Below are 11,083 nucleotides of genomic sequence, written 5' to 3' on the forward strand. Positions count from 1 at the left end.
CATCCACAAAACAACCCACGATGCCACAACTGAAGAAAAAGAAGACCGCACCCCAGGGAGCCGCCGAGGGTGAAAGAGATAACCCTGCGACTCAAGAGAAAAGACTTGTCCCTGTTAATCAAGATGACACTGATATCATAGAGAAGTTGAAGAAAGTTGAGGATAACTTACGAACAAGAAGCGAGAAACAAAGAGCCGAGGCAGAAGCAACAAACCAAGCACAACCCGAGTCAAGCACAAGAAACGACCCAGCCGGTGCAGCAGAAAAGGAGTTAGCCATAGTGCTAAGGCAACTCGAAACTCTAAGACAAGAAAAAGAAAGATTTTCACAAGAACTAGAATCCCAACGTCTAGCAGCACAAAAAATACCAAAGCTAAATCAAGCATAACAACAATTGGCAAAATTGCAAGAAGAGTTGGACGAGCTGCAATACTTACAAAACACGCCACCACAACCACAAACACAACCACCACCCTCGAGATAGTAATATGTCGTGAACACCACAAACATCCTGCAAACACATCCTAATCTCGCTGCACACAATGTGCTAGTGGTAATAGGTGCCTATGTAGCAATCGACCAAAGCTCTCCATTATCTGTAGGTCTGCAAACAGCTTTATGGCCTCCAACCCACAAGACAATCTCACTGCCAAAGTTCAATGGGCAAAATGACCCTCGACAGTTCCTCATGAGCTACGAAGTTGTAGTAGCATCAGCTGAAGGAGACGATGTTATCTTGGCTAAGTCCCTAATCATTGCCTGCGAGGGTGCCACACTGAACTGGTACTCACTACTCCCACCGAAGTCAATATACAGCTGGATTGATCTCAAAACAAAGCTGATACAAAACTTCCAAGGCTTCCATCGTGCAACAACAGACTCGGGTGACTTATTCCACTATATCCAGAGAGATATAGAACCCCTAGCCAATTACATCAAAAGATTTGTACAATTGAAGTCACAAACTCTAGAAGTGGACAAAAGTGTAGCCATAGCAGCTTGCATTAATGGGCTAACACAAGGCCCAACAACTTCGCATCTAACAAGAGAAAAACTCAAAACCATGGAGGCTTTGTTTGCCAAGTTGGTAAATACTACAGGTCAGATGAAGACCACAGGAAAAGAGTAATGGAGAGAAATCGCCAAAGGCAAACCCAGAAAGATCAGAATTGGCCAAACCCAAAATACAATTTTGCACAACATTAATAGCCATATCTAGTCGAAAGCGCTCAACCCTCACAGCAACAAAGTCAAAATCAGAATGGACAACCCCAGCAACAACAGCAAACAAATTATGGTAATGGGCAAAGAGGAGGCCACTCAGGCAGAGGAAGGGACCGATGCCACAAAATCATAACAACCAACCTCGAATGTTCTATTGCACATTTCATGCCAAGCAACTAGATCATGCAACTGACTTCTACCTAGAAATGAAAAAAAAAACTTTCGAAAGGATAGCTGAAGAAAAAAGAGCAGCTGCAGCAGCAGTGCCAAAAACCATCCACCACACCTCTTTTTGGCCACAGCAACCATACTGCCAAGTTTATCCACAAATAAACCCCAATACCGCCCATACACCTACCCTTGCGAGTTCATTCACCAACCTATCCTTCAATTACCAACCCACCATGATGTGGCAACCATCGCCACAGTTTCAATCTCAAAGTCATCAAGCCTCGCAAACTGCAAGTTTCGTACCACCTCAGCCTCTACAAGAAATATCACTACCTCCATCAAATCTACCCAATCAAATATCCAAAGCCGAACCTAATAATGGTCAAAACAGCAATCCCAAAGCTCTACCCACCTATAGCATGATAATGCCAATATCGGGGGGATCTTCTCAAAAGTTTAGAATCCAAAAACCAATTCCAACGCCTTGCCCACCTATGGCATGATCATGCCAATAGTAGGCGGGTCGTCGCTAGAATTCAAAAACAAAAACATAGGCAAAATTACATTAGGGAAGTCCACTCAATCATCCCCGATGGACCTCCGGCTAAGCCACAATGGGCACACATGCTAGTATCCTTCACCGAGGAAGATTTCAAACTAAAGACAACCTCGCATAATGATGCGATGGTAATCGAGGCCATAATCGCAGGTTGGATAATTGGAAAAGTGATAGTTGATAATGGAAGCTCAACAGACATCATCTTTTCAAACACGTTCAGAGAGATGAAAATTGACCCTCGCCTGTTACAACTAGCAAAAGTACCCTTGCTTGGCTTTGAAGGGAAGCTAGTAAGAGCCTTGGGAAAATCACACTGCCAGTATCGTTCGGAACACTAGACAATGCTAGAACAGAGCATGTTACATTTGATGTCGTGGAAATGTATTATCCTTACTTTGCAATCCTTGGAAGGGGTTTCATCAACAAATTCGATGTTGCAATATGGCAATTATTCTTGTGTATGAAGATCCCGGCTCTCAAAAGACCCATCACAGAATTCAGCGACCAACAGTCAACCCGACACATTGAAAAGGGTAACACTCCAGGGTAGAAAAATGTATACCACTTGGCAAGCTCCAGCGAGGTTGAGCCCTCAGAAAAGAAAAAGCCATACGTCGAACCTAAAATAGATAAAGAAAAGGTAAAAATGAGTGCAGATGGCAAAAGAAAAAGAGTGCTGCTAGATGAGCATGTCCTCGATAGAGCTGTAATCATCAGCGCTAACCTCGAGCCCAACGAAGAAAAACAGCTAATAGAATTCTTGAACAAAAACAAAGATGTCTTTGCATGGTTTGCAAGTGACCTGCAAGGAGTAGATAGAGATATAATAGAACACAAGTTAGAAATAAACAAAGGTGTGAGACCAAAAAAGAAAAAGCTTCAAAAAATGTCGGAAGACAAAATACAAGCCGTCAAAGCAGAGGTTCAAAGGCTAGTTGATGCCAATGTGATACGCGTGGTAATGTATCCTAAATGGCTAGCAAACACAGTTTCAGTCAAGAAGAAAAATGGCAAATGGAGAATGTGTATAGATTTCACTGACCTCAATAAGGCATGCCCAAAAGATGAGTTCCCATTAGAAAGGGTTGACAAGGTGGTAGATGATGCTGCAAATAATGAAATGTTGTCACTACTAGACATATTCTCAGGCAATCACCAAGTCCGAATGAAAAAAGAGGAAGAGGAAAAGGCGAGTTTCATCACTCCATTCGGGGCATACTGCTTCGTGAGAATGCTCGAGGGGCTCAAGAATGTGGCGTCAACTTTCTCAAGAATGATAGCGATAGTCCTAAGCACACAACTTCGAAGAAACATCCTAGCTTATGTGGATGATATTGTGGTAAAAAGTGACAAATGAAAAGATCATATTCATGACCTCATAGAAACCTTTGCCAACCTGAGGGCAGCAAACTTGAAGCTGAATCCAGAAAAATGCATATTTGAAATTCAACAAGGCAAGGTGCTAGGATGCTTGGTCTCAACCAAGGGCATCGAGGCCAATCCAGACAAAATCCAAGCTCTGGTTGACATGGAAGAACCTACTTCAGTGAAAGATGTGCAAAAATTGATAGGAAGAATAGCAGCCCTCAATAGGTTCATTCCCAGAGCAGCTGAAAAAAGTTTACCCTTTTTTCAAGTGTTGCAAATCTCCAAAAAGTTCGAATGGGGAGAGTAGCAAAGCAAAGCTTTTGCAGAACTTAAAGATTACTTAACAAACATGGCAAAATTATGCCCACTCGAACCAATGTCTCCTTTGTTGTTATATTTATCAGCCTCAAGCTCTACAGTCAGTGTTGCCTTATTACAAGAAAAAGGAAGTCGAGGGCAAACCAACACAAACTCCTGTATACTTCACCTTGGAAGCATTATCAGGGTCAAAACTGTTCTACTCAGAGCTAGAAAAAATTGCTTATGCTGTAATCATGGCAGCACGCAAGCTAAGGCATTACTTCGAGAGCCACAGAATAATGGTGGTCACCAGCCAGCCGCTACATGATCTATTCACAAATAGAGAAGCCTCGGGGAGAATCACAAAATGGGCATTAGAATTTTTAGAGTACGTGGTAGACTTTGAGAGAAGTGAAATCAAATCACAAGGCTTAGCCAATTTCATAGTCGACTGGACATCACCATGTAACAGTGAAATTGATGAAATCAAAGTTCCATGGGTCATACATTGTGACGGAGCTTGATGTGAGAAGGGAGTAGGAGTGGCAGCAATTGTCACTTCACCCTTGGGCGTTAAAATCAGATATGCCGCAAGGCTTGATTTCAAAGACAAAGCAAGGTCCACCAACAACAGCATCGAGTATGAAGCACTGCTTTTGGGGCTAAGGAAAATAAGGGCGTTGGGTCAATAAGTATTTATACTGAAATCAGATTCCAAAGTAATTCAAGAACACATCAAGAAAGAAAGCGAGACCAGAGAGCCCGAGCTAGTGAAATACCTAGCAACAGTAAGATCCATGGAAAAGTATTTCAAAGGATACATTGTTCAACACATCCCAAGAGCAGAAAATGATGAGGTGGACAAGCTAGCAAAAGCAGCTGCACAAAATCAACCCATGCCACCTGATGTATTCTATGAAGTCATACACTCTCCATCAACTAAAGAGCAAGCCCTGAGGGCAGTAAACGCAATCACAGCATATGATTGGAGGGCCCCAATTATGGCCTACCTAAGAGGACACTTTGAGCCACATGACGACGTTGAATTAAATAGAATGAAGCAAAAGGCTAGGGGCTATGCCATAGTCAACGGCAAATTGTACAAATCAGGGATATCAGCTCCTTAGCTATGGTGTATAACCTCGGAAAACGGGAAAGAATTGTTAGCAGAGAGCCACAGTGGGTTTTGTGTTTCATACGTTGGAACCAGAGCTCTAGTAGGCAAAGCTGTAAGATGGGATTTTTTCTGGCCAACTACTATTTTTGATGCTAGAAACTTGGTAAAAACTTGTGAGGCTTGTCAGAAAATAGCCAATCAGCAGAAATCACCCTAATTGCCTTTACAATTAATACCACCAACCTGGCCATTACAAAGGTGGGGAATGGACTTAGTAGGACCACTACCAACTGCTCAAGGCAACTGCAAGTTCGCAGTAGTGGCAATTGACTACTTTACCAAATGGATCGAATCTAAGCCACTTGCAAACATAACCTCAGGCTCTGTACAAAAATTCTTTTGGTGGAACATCATCTGCAGGTTTGGAGATACTAGAGAGTTAATAGTTGATAATGGAAAACAATTCAATTGTAATGACTTAAGAGAATTTTGTGCAACCATGGGAACCAAAGTAAAATTCACATCAGTGTATCATCCACAATCTAATGGGGCCGTCGAAAGAGCAAATGGGATAATCTTTTCGAGACTCAAGAAATGTTTATATGATCAGAAAAAAAGAAAGTGGGTTGATGAACTACCTAAAGCCATATGGTCTCACAACACCACAACGTCAAGAACGATGGGTTTCTCACCTTTCCAGCTACTTTATGGCCCCAGAGCTATGACACCAGAAGCAATCAAGAATGAAAGCTTAATAGGGCTCAAGATCAAGGCTACATCAGACAATGAGAAAGTTGATAAAGATATGATAGAGCTTGATATACTCCAAGCAGCAGAAAACCTTGATAAGTATCAACAAGAAACAAGAAAATGGAGGGATAGGAAAGTAGTGAAAAAAGAAATCAGGGTAGGAGATTTAGGCATCAAAAAGAGAAAGAACTGGAAGAACCTCAGGAAGTTTCAAGAAACTTGGGAAGGGCCCTATGTTGTCACTCGAAGCATTAGACCACGATCCTTTAACCTAGCAGATTAGCTTGGAGCAGAGTTACCACATTCTTGGAATGTGGACAACTTGCGCAAATACTACCCATAGTCTCCATACTTATAAAAGCCCTCGGCCTGTGAATCTATAAACAACATCGAGGGTAGAAAATTTGATTTCTCGCATTTACTTTCCTGCAAACGGACCGTACTCTTTTCCTTGCTAGGGGGGCTCCACACTGGAGGCAAGGTTTTTAACGAGGCGGATCCATGTAAGCTTTACATTTCAATGTAGTACAATTCCCCTTATCCTTGTGTTTGTCAAGCCTCGAAAGGGCTATTACATTGCGTTTCCGCGCAATCAAGACTTGCATTTTTGTGCTAGTAAAAAGACTTGCATTTTTGTGCAAGCTAAAGCCAAAAGCATCAACAAGTTGCGGCGAAACCTCGCATTTCTGTGTGACAAAAAACTTGCGTTTCTGCGCAAGCATTGGGCAGAAGCAACAACAAGTTGCAGCACCAATTTTACTTTTTGAATACCTCAAACCTTGCGTTTCTGCGCAAGCGAAACTTCGCATTTCTGTGCGAGAAAAGACTTGCGTTTTTGCGCAACCTCTAGCCAAAAGGAACAAGAAGTTGTGGCATTAGCTTTACATTTTCAGCACCTATCTAAAATTCTATCTAACCTCGCAGGGCTCTAAGCTTTATGGTCGAAGCAACCAAGAGTTGCGATTTCGACCCAACTCATCGTTCAATTTTCTAAGTCCACAAAACGTGGAACAAGTTTTTGTCGACTTATTACTAGCATACTTGACTATGGAAACTTTGATAAAAGATTACATCGAAATGCAAAAAAAAACAAGGATGACCCAACCACCGATTATGGGCATCAAACAGCATAATCCACACACAAAGGAATGAAAGGGGGGTGACATTTTTCGCAGAAAAAGTTTTCATTCCTTTGTGTGAAAATTTTGTCATAGCAACATATCAATGACCTCCTCGAGGCTAATCAAAGTTTTACTCATTCCACAACTTACTAAACAAACATACTTGACCTCTACTAACTACAACAAAATCTTCGCAATAAAGGAATAAAGGGGGTGACATTTTTCCAAAGGAAAAACAACATTTATTCCTATATGCTACGAGTTTTGTTACAAGTCAAAATGACAATTCGATCACATGACCAGGTTTTGAACCTTGAAACTCTATAGCATTACACACATAGGCGAAATCAAACTCACAACTTTGTGGGCTAAGGGGCTCCGACTTCACCCTCAAAGCTTCAGGTGTTACTTCTTCCATAGTAGCAAGTACATAACCATCGCGGGACTCAAAATAGCGACCCAACATAAAGCTTTGCACGGAAAAATGTTCATAGCAAAAGCACCAGAAATTGTGAAAATTAGCGTTGGGATGAAAAGCGCGAAATAGACGCCAAGCATGACCACTGGCAACAACGTTTCCACGATGAAATCGAAGAGGAAGTACATCCTGCGCAGGTCCATCACCTAGGACCTACGCAGGTTAAGTTACAAACAGCAAATGTTTTAATTCCTAACCCTAAGCTATACATCAAAAGATTAGTCTCCAATTAAATCTAGCCTCACGCCTACAACTCTTGTTGCTCCGAACCTCCAGCCTCGTCCTTTTCCCTTAACTCCTCTTCCTTGGCCTGCTCAAAACAGTACCAATAAGAAAATAACCAAGCAAGACGCAGAGTATAAAACAAGAGAGAAAAGTACGAACCTGCACAAGGCGTTCACGGGCAACAAGCCTCGCATAATCACGACTATAAGCTTTTCAAAACTCTTTCATGAAATTTCTCTTCACAACCTTAACTTGTTTCTATGTCTCCTCCACATTGAGCTCCAGGGCTGAAGAAAACTTATAGTTGCGTGCACCGAGTTTCAGAAACTCTGAGCACCCTTCAACCTCAAGCAACTTCAGCATACCCTCACAACACAAGGAGGCAAGGGTTTCGAATCCTCTACAGCCTCAAGACCTTTGCTGAAAGAACCTAACGCTTGATCATTAGAAGAACTTTGACTTAGAAGACTTTTTCTTTTAAGGGCCTCAAGACCAGGAGTCTTGGATTTCTTCCCAACATCAACAACGGCCATGGCAAACAAATCTTCAGTTTTAATTTTCTTTTTCCCTTTCCCTACATTGCTGCCAATTTCCGGAGAGCCTGTAGCACCAGCCTTGCGCATCCGCTTCGAGGGTTTACGACGCTTGACTCGAGGCTCTACTTCTATTCCCATCTCAGAAAATACACGGTTCACTCGGACACCATGTGTAACAATCTTGCGAGCAAACATATATTCATTCTCATGATAAGGACCAAGGATATCAACAGCACATCTCTCAACCTCATCAACAAAAAGATCAGCATTCGCCCCTTCTGGCAAGCTCAAGCCAAAGAGAGGAAAAGGAACCGGCTTGTGGTACCACGTTACAATCTCCATCCTTACTTCCTTCGGCGTCCACCCATGGGAAAGGGGCCAAATGTCCACAGTCATAAATTCTTCAAAATCCTCTTCGTCAACAGCTAAACACGCAACAACAAAAGCATTCTCGCAAGTCCGAAAACTTTTCGTCCTCTCGAAAGTGGGAACCGATATAATGTTAAGAGGAGACATCGAATTATAGAATGGGTAAAATGGCTGACCAAACCAGAAGCCTCGGACATATGAACCTTGACATAAAACCAATAAGCAAGCCACTCATCATCCCATATGTTCTTCTGAGCTATAGAGAGCTCGATTCTAAAAATCTTCTTATTTTCATTCTTCCTTCGGGTCATGAATGTACAACAACCAAACTGAGTCTCGAAAGCCTCCTCCTCATCGTCAATTGAACTTTCTTTTTCTGAATATGAAGCTCATAGAGCCTCGCAAAATCATCCACATCAACAACCCCACCAAAGGTGCGCTTGACCTAGAAAAACTTGGAGAGTGTCACAAAAGCATTAGGCGTAAGCTGGTGAAGCTTGGCCCCATACCTGTTCAAGATTTGAGGCAACATCTCATCACATGGAAAATGTAGGCCGACAGTGATAAAATCCCCGAAAACCATGGCCTCGCCAGGATTGGGTTTCAGCATAACCTCTTCGCTAGAGGCCTCGCCACGTCCTTGGGAAAATAGCCTTTGCTAACATAAAAGTCTGTCATATTCTAAGAAACCAGCGAACAGCCAAAGCGAAGCATCGGCGCATAAGTCTCCTTGCCGGCCATGAGCTCCGAAGGATCAGCCTCGACGTTGGTCAGATCCTATCCACTGTCAGTATCACAAGAAATTTCTAGATGTGTTGAGAATCCTCGCTATCCTTCTCATGTTGTGAACCCTCATGATACTCCCGATGCTGAAAATCCTCGCGGCCCTCCTGTCGCTCGGGAGCATCCCCATGCAGCCTCGCTTGCTCTTCCAGCTCTTTAGGAGTCATTAACCTTGTAGTTTGCATAATACGAGCTAGCTGGATAACATACAAAAGTAAATCAAACAGCAAGTGAAAGAGCGAAAGTAGAAAAGAACGGAAGAAAAGGATAAGAATAATACCTTCGAAGCTAGAAAGATTAATGCAAGGAGCAGAAAAGCACGAATCTCAAAACGCTACAACGACATCGAACAAGTTCTTAGCAAGACGCGAGAACAACCTCGAGCAACCCATACCCCGCCTTTTATAGGGAGTTAGCGGGTGCGAAGGGACGGCTCGAACCGCGATCCAAAGCTGAAGTGGCATCCAATTAAAAAATGACACGTAAGATGTCAACAGTTACCGTTGGCTCTTTTCTCCTCCGACGCTCGAGGGTGACGTTTTTGGTGAGCGATCTCAAGATTCGCAGATTCGGCCCATCGGAGTCGACCCTCGCCCATGAGGGGCTACTGTTGGGGATCGCCAAAAGGTCAGTTACCCTCGAACGTCGATCGCAATCTTAGAAAAATCCCCTAACCTCGCAAGTTGCACATTGGAAACAAGAAAGAACAAAACCCTTTAGCCTCGTATGTCCAACAGAGGCACCTCGAAGTAATGATTTCGAACCCTCGCATCATCTTAAGCCCAACTAGGACTCGAGGGTAACAATTGGCTTCAACAATGACCAACTTATGTTTAGCTAACCCTTGAGAGTTCGGAATCATTACGAGACACCAAGCTTTCATCCTTATATTCTTTACTCTGGAATAGCACTCGGAAGGAAGCCACTCAAGGTTAAAGGTCTTTCAGCAAAGCTCAATGAAGCAGAAGCCTCGAGGCTGGACGTTCGGTTTAAAACGTGGATAAAGACTCGAGGCTAGGCGCTCATCTCAAAATGAAGATGAAGTCCCAAGGTTAGAAAGCGGAAGGCGTGAGAAATGTGACCACGTGAAAAACTTTAACTTGTATATGTATTTCTCAATGACCTTTATGGTATATCCTAAGAAATATAATGGTTGAGTAAGAATATTTTTAGAAGTAGGTATTAGAATACTGTAAAAGTAAAAGGGGAGACCTATCCGTAGGGTCAATACTTTTTTTCAATTGAGAGGAAGGCTCTGTGTCATTTATAACCTAAATCACTTGTTGGACACCAATAGATTTTCATCGAGCCGTCAAAAGCGAGCGTAGCATCGCGTTTCCGGAGCCTTCCCGAGCGCCGCCTCCCTCGACCCGTCACCGCTTCCCCGCCTCGCAGCCGCGGCCCCACGTGATGGGCTCGCCGGCGCGGCGATCGTCCAGGCGGCAGCTGTGGCGGGGGTCCCTATTGCCATGTACGCCTCTCCCGCTGTTGCCTTCACTGCCGCCATGGTTTGTCTTCCTGGCGCTCGCCGTCTCTGTCGCGGGGACGAGCTTCCTTTCCCACGCCCGGCGCCGGCTGCCTCAGCTACGTCTCTGTCTCTTCCGTGGAGACTGGAGCACCGTCGGCCGGAGTCCAATACCTGCTGCGGGGAGGTCAAGGCTGCTGTGGACTGCCTCATCAGCTCCATCACGACGCCTTCAGCAATTACCACAGTGAGCACCGCCAGCGTTTTTCCTCATCCTGGCAACTAGACCCTTGGCGGCGGCGCGTGGAAGTCGCATGTGTCCGGGCCAATTTGCTGTCATTGTAGCCTAGTAGATCGGCCCAGCGCGTAGCGCGCCATCAGCGCTCATGAGGGCCGACGCTCGGAAATTTGAACCCAGGCCGATTCTAGCCCGCCGGTCCAATAGAATCATGCCACGGGAGAGAATATGAGATGCTCGGGGAACGGGCCGCCATTTCCTCACTACCTTCCCCAGCGCGCGTGATGCGCATAGTGGTTCCGTCGAGCGGGCCCGCTTTCCTTGCGCTGCAGTCTGCGGACCTGCACTCTGCAGTCGTCGGCGGCGCGAGCAGCAACA

This window comes from Setaria viridis, chromosome 4 (genome assembly GCF_005286985.2).
Source record: "Setaria viridis chromosome 4, Setaria_viridis_v4.0, whole genome shotgun sequence".
NCBI lineage: Eukaryota > Viridiplantae > Streptophyta > Magnoliopsida > Poales > Poaceae > Setaria > Setaria viridis.